The sequence below is a fragment of the Andrographis paniculata genome, unplaced genomic scaffold, assembly GCF_009805555.1.
Source record: "Andrographis paniculata isolate CXL003 unplaced genomic scaffold, ASM980555v1 Contig22END, whole genome shotgun sequence".
Classification (NCBI taxonomy): Eukaryota; Viridiplantae; Streptophyta; class Magnoliopsida; order Lamiales; family Acanthaceae; genus Andrographis; species Andrographis paniculata.
In genome coordinates this window covers 2,409,177-2,417,456 of record NW_026137513.1, presented here as the reverse complement: position 1 = coordinate 2,417,456, position 8,280 = coordinate 2,409,177, and positions in this window count along the sequence as shown.

Below are 8,280 nucleotides of genomic sequence, written 5' to 3'. Positions count from 1 at the left end.
TTTTTTTATTTAAATTAAAATTAATTTTATATTAAAATATTATATTAATAATTATTTCAATTCAAGCTTTACTAAAAATCCAAAATTCAAATCCCATAAATAAACAGAGCATGTGTTAAATTATGCTAAGGGTGCATTCTTTTGGGTGATTTTTCTAAATTTTTACTATTCATAAATTATTATTTTTTTTCAAACAATATCAAATCAAATATATATTTTTTATTTTTTATAGTATAAAAAATTAATTTTAGTTTTTGGGTGTTTCTTTTTTTTTTTTTGTTTTTTTTTTTTTGTTTTTGACGTTTTGAAATAAAAATTAATACTTCCTCCTTTTCATATCTATGTATCCGTTTGTTTTTTTTTTTTTTGTATATAATGTAGTAGAAATAAAGGTAAAAAGACCAAACTAACTTTATTAATATTATACTATAAAGGCAATGTCATTTGTGTAATATATTGTAAATTGAAAAAATATTTGTAATATTAACTAGATAATACAGTTATTAAAAAATATATATACTTTGGATGAAGTATACTAATTTTAATTTGATGTTTATTATTTAGAAAGAAAAAAAAATATAATTAAATGATACAATATTACAAATTAATACACTGTATTATGGATTGGGGTGTCATTTTTTTAGGCCAAATTGCTATGAATTTTATTATTGAATGTGGAGACTTTATATAGTCCAACAATTTTTATAATAATAATAATTATTATTTTATCAATCAACTAAATAAATTAATTACATAATCCAAATCCGCGCGTGCATGCCACGTGCATAAAAATTTGATCTTGTAACAAATACAATACTAAAAGCCCTTTTGTATGAGCACAAAAATAAATGTCAACAGACACACCATGTTTAAGAACAGACATAAATTAGAGCAACTCGTATTGTTGGAAACTATATGTTTTCATTATTTATTTATTTATTTTTAATGATTTGTCATTTATTGATGTTATTTAAGCACATTGATTAAATGTCATTTTCCAACTCATCACGAACACACATTTGCCGAACATTGCTCCAATAATTTGACACCATTGGATCCATACAATGAACGGTGTAGATCCATTGGAGTTGCGGTCCTTGGAGCTCTTGATAATAGAGTTACGAAATAAATGAATATTATCGAGACCTAAACACGGCTCTTTCGTTTAGGGTGAACAAAATATCTGAAATTTAAATTTCATCTGAATTATATCGAAATTAAAAATTTGATTTGAATTTTTTTGGATTTTTGAATTGGTTCGATTTAAATATTTTACGAATTTCGAATTTTTGAATGAGATTGCTTTATTAAAAATTCTAACCAAATCGAAATCCGTAATATAATATGTAATATCTTTTATTATTATATATTTAATATTTTAATAAAAATATAACTACAAATTATTAATTATATTTTAGTATACTTATTTTTATTTATTACATATATCTAATATTATTGTAGACATTAAAAATTAAAATTTTAAATTAAATTAAATATCATGTATTTGGGAAGAAAATAAAATTTTAAAAAATATAAATATATGGTATTTAATTATACACATATGTTAATTTTTGTACAATAAATATCAACCATTAGTACAAAAATTTGATTAAAATGAAAGATATCTTACAAATATTACGTGCATAAATAGAGTAATAATAAATTTGCCAGTAAAATAAATAAATCTTGTAATAAATGAAGTATTATAATTAATATCTTTCGAAAAATGCAATGATATAAAGATCTTGGAAAAAAAATGAAGGTGCACAATCAAATCCGTCAAGAATGGAAAACAACGTCTGATAGAAAATGAAAGATTATAAAATATTTCTATTGGTCAATCAGGACGCGCCACGTGCCATCATTAAAAAGGGAAGCCGAGGTCACCCATCCCCTATAAATAGGAATCATGGTCAATTCATTTGACACACTGAAGTTGCATCGAGGATTCAAGCAAAGAGGTAAGTCTCTCGACTCTCTATGTATTGTTTTTCATATTTTTTGTGTCCTTCGAAGCGTTATTCGTCGAAAGTCACTGATTAGGACAAAATCCAATATTGGTTGACGAATCGATGAAGTTAACGTTATTCGATGTATGTTCAAGCCGGAGGAAGAATCAAAGCTCTAAAGCCGTTGAAAGATCCGTCAAAGCCAAGGAAGAGCTTCCAAAGTTCATCCCAAAGTTTCAAGGTGTTCATTGCGTTCTTCGTCAAAAGAATCAACCATGCCCTCTTTGATTCAAAAGTCAAATGGACAAGCCGCTAAAAGTATTATGGAGCACCAAATCCACATCTTCAAAGATAAAAGCCACAGATCGTTCAAAGAAGACATCAAATCTAAAGCCGACGATCGAATCGCCCACATGGAGACCAAAGCTCTCCAAATGGCGGCAAAGCCAAACCAAAGATCAAAGCCTCGGATCGTCCAAAGAAGGCATCAAATCGAAAGCCGACGATGAAATTGCCCACACGGAGACCAAAGCTCGCCAAAACCCGACAAAGTCAAAGAAAAGATCAAAACCTCGGATCGTCCAAAAAAGACATCAAATCTAAAGCCGACGATCAAATCGCCCACAGAGAGACCAAAACTCTTCAAAAGCCGGCAAAGCCAAACTAAAGATCAAAGCCTCAGATCTTCCACAAAATACATCAAATTCAAAGCCGACGATCAAGTCGTAAATACGGAGACCAAAGCTCTCCAAAAATCCGGCAAAGCCAAACTAAAGATCAAAACCGCGGATCGTCCAAAGAAGACATCAAATCCAAAGCCGACGATCGAATCGCCCACACAGAGACCAAAGCTCTCCAAAATGTGGGAAACCCAAACTAAAGATCAAAGCCGCGGATCGTCCAAAGAAGACATCAAATTTAAAGCCGATGATCAAGTCGCCAACACGGAGACCAAAGCTCTCCAAAAGCCGGCAAAGCCAAACCAAATATCAAAGCCGTGGATCCTCCATAGAAGACATCAAGTTCAAAGCCGATGATCGAATCGCCCACATGGAGACCATAGTTCTCCAAAAGGTGACAAAGCCAAAACAAAGATTAAAGCTTCGGATCATCCAAAGAAGACATCAAACCCAAAGCCACTGATCGAATCGCCCACACAGAGACCAAAGCTCTTCAAAATGCGGCAAAGCCAAACCAAAGATCAAAGCCGCGGATCGTCCAAAGAAGACATCAAATCCAAAGCCGATGATCAAATCGCCCACACGGAGACCAAAACTCTCCAAAAGGTGGCAAAGCCAAACCAAAGATTAAAGCCTCGAGTCGTCCAAAGAAGACATCAAATCCAAAACCGACGATCAAATCGCCTGCACGGAGACCAAAACTCTCCAAAGTCCGGCAAAGTCAAACCGAAGACCCAATCTCTTCGGATCAAAGAAGCCATCGAAAACCAAGTTGAAAAACAAATCGACTCAGAAGGAGAATAAAAAAACCCATTTAGAGAATAAGACCCGCTTTAAATCCAAATTAAATATAATTTGTATAAATTTTTGTGTTTATTAAAAATAACACAATTTTTTGTCTACAGATTCTTGGCACGCCTAATGGGACATCTCTACCTTTATCTCTCTTTTTGACGAACTTTCAACAACCAATAGCCTCCTACAAGATCAAGATATCCAACACTGCGTCGAAGTCTGCTGCTCAAGCCAGCGCCGCCAAAGGAGTTGTTGCATCCACCACATCAAAACCTCAAGCATTTTAACAAATGCTGGAAATGACAAGAAAAAAGTATGGCAAAAAAAGCATTATTGTTCTCTGAAGACACTCCAAAAATCACAGAGAAAATTTTACTCTATGAAGAAGACAACAACTAAAGTACAATTTCTTGAATCTGTTCTACAGCACACAGAGAACTGTCAGCATGACTGAACTTACCAACAACCGCCAACGGAAAGATGAGTCAGTAGTCGACTCTATCAACTGCTGGGGAAGTCTAAGTCTCAACTGCAAAGACCGTATATCCGAGGCTTCCGGCATAAAAATGTGCATTTAAGGAATGCAATGGGGTTTGAAATACATCCTACAAGGGATCCGACCCCATACTTTTGAAGAACTTGCCACTCGCGCACATGATATGGAATTGAACATAATGTCTAGTGGAATGTATGGACCGCCTACTAAAGATTTATTAAAAGATGATAAATACAACACTTCAAATAACTAGGACAATCATACCTCTAGAAACGATGATAAACTTTCTTCAATCTCCTGAAAACGATGATAAACTTTCTTCAATCTCCTAGAAACGATGATAAATTTTCTACAGCCTCCTAGAAACGAGGATAAACTTTTTTCAATCTTCTGGAAACGAGGATAAACTTTCTACAGCTTCCTAAAAACGAGGATAAACTTTCTTCAACCTCTTGGAAACGAGGATAAACTTTCTACAACCTCCTAGAAACGAGGATATACTTTCTTCAATCTCATGAAAACGAGGATAAACTTTCTACAGCCTCCTAGAAACGAGGATAAACTTTCTACAATCTCGTAGGAACGATGATAAACTGTCTACAATCTCCTAAAAATGATAATAAACTTTCTACCAGACTCCTTAAAATGAGAATAAATTGTGTAGCCAAAACAAACAAATTCAATTTATTTTTAACTAAGTTACGACTTGATTCATTCACCGGATACGTAGGCAACTAGGAAAATAACCCTGAGTTTAGTCAATTATGTAAAAAAAAAAAGCCCTAAAAAATAAATTGGAAAAAAAACACTCTAAAAAAAATCAGGCTTAAAAAAAATTATTTGGACTAAAAAAATCTTGTCCCAAAAAAAAGCTCTTTGAAAAAAAAATATTGGCTAAAAAAAATACAAAAAAATAATAGCCATAAAAAAATAAAATTTAAGTCCAAAATTAATTAGACTGACTTGATATTTCGAGACTTATTCAAGCTTTAAACGTTTTGCATTAGCTTAAACAAGTCTCGAGGGGGAAATTTTGTAGGCATTAAAAATTAAATGTCTAAATTAAATTAAATATTATGTATTTTGGAAGAAAATAAAATTTCAATAAAATAAATATATGGTATTTAATTATGCACATATGTTAATTTTTGTACTATAAATATCAACCATTAATGCAAAAATCTGCTTAAATATGAAAGATATCGTACAAATATTACGTGCATAAAAAGAGCCATAATAAATTTGGCAGCAAAATAAATAAAATTTTGTTAATAAATGAAGTATTATAATTAATATCTTTCGAAAAAAATAATGATATAAAGATTTTAGCGAGAAAGGAAGGTACACAATCAAATCCGTCAAGAATGAAAAACATCTGATGGGAAAGGAAAGATTATAAAATCTTCATATTGGCCAACCAAGAAGCACCACGTGACATCATTCAAAAAGGAAGCCGAGGTCACCCCTCCCTTATAAATACGAGTCATGGCCAATTCATTTGACATCGAAGTTGCACCGAGGATTCAAGCAAATGGGTAAGTCTCTAGACTCTCTCTGCATTGTTCTTCATGTTCTTCGTGTCCTTCGAAGAGTTCTTCGTCAAAAGTCACTGATTTGGACAAACGATCCAATATTAGTTGACAAATCGATGGAGTTAACGTTCTTCGTCGTATGCCAAAGCCGAAGGAAAAATCAAAGCTCCAAAAGCCATTGAAGGATCCGTCAAAGCCAAGGAAGAGCTTCCAAAATTCATTCAAAAGCTTCAAGATGTTCATTGCGTTCTTCATCAAAAGAATCAACCAGGCCCTCTTCGATCCAAAAGTCAAATAGACAAGCCGCCAAAAGTGTTATGGAGCACCAAATCCACCTCTTCAAAGATGAAAGCCGCAGATTGTCCAAAGAAGACATCAAATCTAAAGCCGACGATCGAATCACCCACATGGAGACCAAAGCTCTCCAAATGGCGGCAAAGCCAAACCAAAGATCAAAACCTCGGATCGTTCAAAGAAGACATGAAATCCAAAGCCGACGATGAAATTGCCCACACGGAGACCAAAGCTCGCCAAAAGGCGGCAAAGTCAAAGAAAAGATCAAAACCTCGGATCATCCAAAAAAGACATCAAATCTAAAGCCGATGATCAAATCGTCCACACGGAGACCAAAACTCTTCAAAATCCGGAAAAGCCAAACTAAAGATCAAAGCCTTGGATCGTCCAAAGAATACATCAAATTCAAAGCCGACGATCAAGTCGCAAACACGGAGACCAAAGCTCTTAAAAAATCCGGCAAAGCCAAACCAAAGATCAAAACCACGGATCGTCCAAAGAAGACATCAAATCCAAAGCCGACAATCGAATCGCCCACACAGAGACCAAAGCTCTCCAAAAGGTAGGAAAGCCAAACTAAAGATCAAAGTCGCGGATCATCCAAAAAAGACATCAAATTTAAAGCCGATGATCGAATCGCCCACATGGAGACCAAAGCTCTCCAAATGGCGGCAAAGCCAAAACAAAGATCAAAGCCTCGGATCGTCCAAAGAAGACATCAAATCCAAAGCCAACGATCGAATCGCCTACACGGAGACCAAAGCTCTTCAAAAGGCGGCTAAACCAAACCAAAGATCAAGACAGCGGATCGTCTAAAGAAGACATCAAATCCAAAACCAACGATCGAATCGCCCATACAGAGACCAAAGCTCTCCAAAATGCGGCAAAACCAAATCAAAGATCAAGTCTCGGATCGTCCAAAGAAGATATCAAATCCAAAACCAACGATCGAATCGCCCACACGGAGAACAAAGCTCTCTAAAAAGCGATAAAGCCAAAGCAAAGATCAAAACCTTGAATCGTCCAAAAAAGAAATCAAATCCAAAGTCGACGATCGAATCGCCCACATGGAGACCAAAACTCTCCAAAAGGTGGCAAAGCCAAACCAAAGATCAAAGCCCCGGATCGTCCAAATAAGACATCAAATCCAAAGTTGACAATCGAATCGCCCACACGGAGACCAAAGCTCTCCAAAAGGCTGCAAAGTCAAACCAAAGATCAAAGCCGCGGATCATCTAAAGAAGACATCAAATCCAAAGCTAACGATCGAATCGCCCACACGGAGACCAAAGCTCTCCAAAATGCGACAAAGCCAAATCAAAGATCAAAATCTCTGATCGTCCAAAGAAGACATCATCCAAAGCCGACGATCGAATCGCCCATACGGAGAACAAAGCTCTCTAAAAGGCGGCAAAACCAAAGCAAAGATCAAAACCTCGGATTGCCCAAGAACGACATCAAGTTCAAAGCCGACGATTGAATCGCCCACATGGAAACCAAGCCCTCCAAAAGGCGGCAAAGCTAAACCAAAGATCAAAGCCTCGGATCGTCCAAAGAAGACATCAAATCCAAAGCCGACAATCAAATCGCCCACATGGAGACCAAAGCTCTCCAAAAGCCGGCAAAGCCAAACCAAAGATCAATGTCTTGGATCATCCAAAAAAGACATCAAATCCAAAGCTGACGATCGAATCGCCCGCACGGAGAGCAAAGCTCTCCAAAAGGCGTAAAAGTCAAACTAAAGATTGAACCCGTGGATCATCCAAAGAAGACATCAAATCTAAAACCGATGATCAAATCACCCACACGGAGATCAAAACTCTCTAAAAGGAGGCAAAGCGAAACCAAAGATTAAAGTCTCGAATTGTTCAAATAGGATATCAAATCCAAAGCCGACGATCAAATCGCTTGCATGGAGACCAAAGCTCTCCAAAGTACGGCAAAGTCAAACCGAAGACCAAATCTCTTCAGATCAAAGAAGCCATCGAAAACCAAGTTGGAAAATATATTGATCCGGAAGGAGAATCAAATGACCCATTTAAAGAATATAATCCGCTTTAAATCCAAATTAAATATAATTTGTACAAATTTTTGTGTTTATTAAAAATAACACAATTTTTATCCACAATTATAAAAATAGGATAAACATATAAATAAAATATAAATTTTTTTAAAAAATAACAAAAATATAGAACTGCGGGTTATTTGATTTTTTAATTAGGATTTTGGATTTCAGATTTTGAATTTTGGTTATTTCGGATCGGTTCGAATAAATTTTTTGTCAAAAATTTGAATTTTCGAATCGATTCAGATTCGACAAAATCCGAATGCTCACTCCTATTTCCAATCTCAATAAATATTAGTTCGTTTAATTAAAAGGATTAAAATCATGGCACCATTTAGACCGAATTTTTTGGGATTTTTAACAATAATAAAAAACTAATACTCTCTTAGTCCCATAAGTAAATATTTGTTTGCTTTTTTGCACGTAATTTAAGATATATTAATATTATATTAATATATAGTAGGAATAA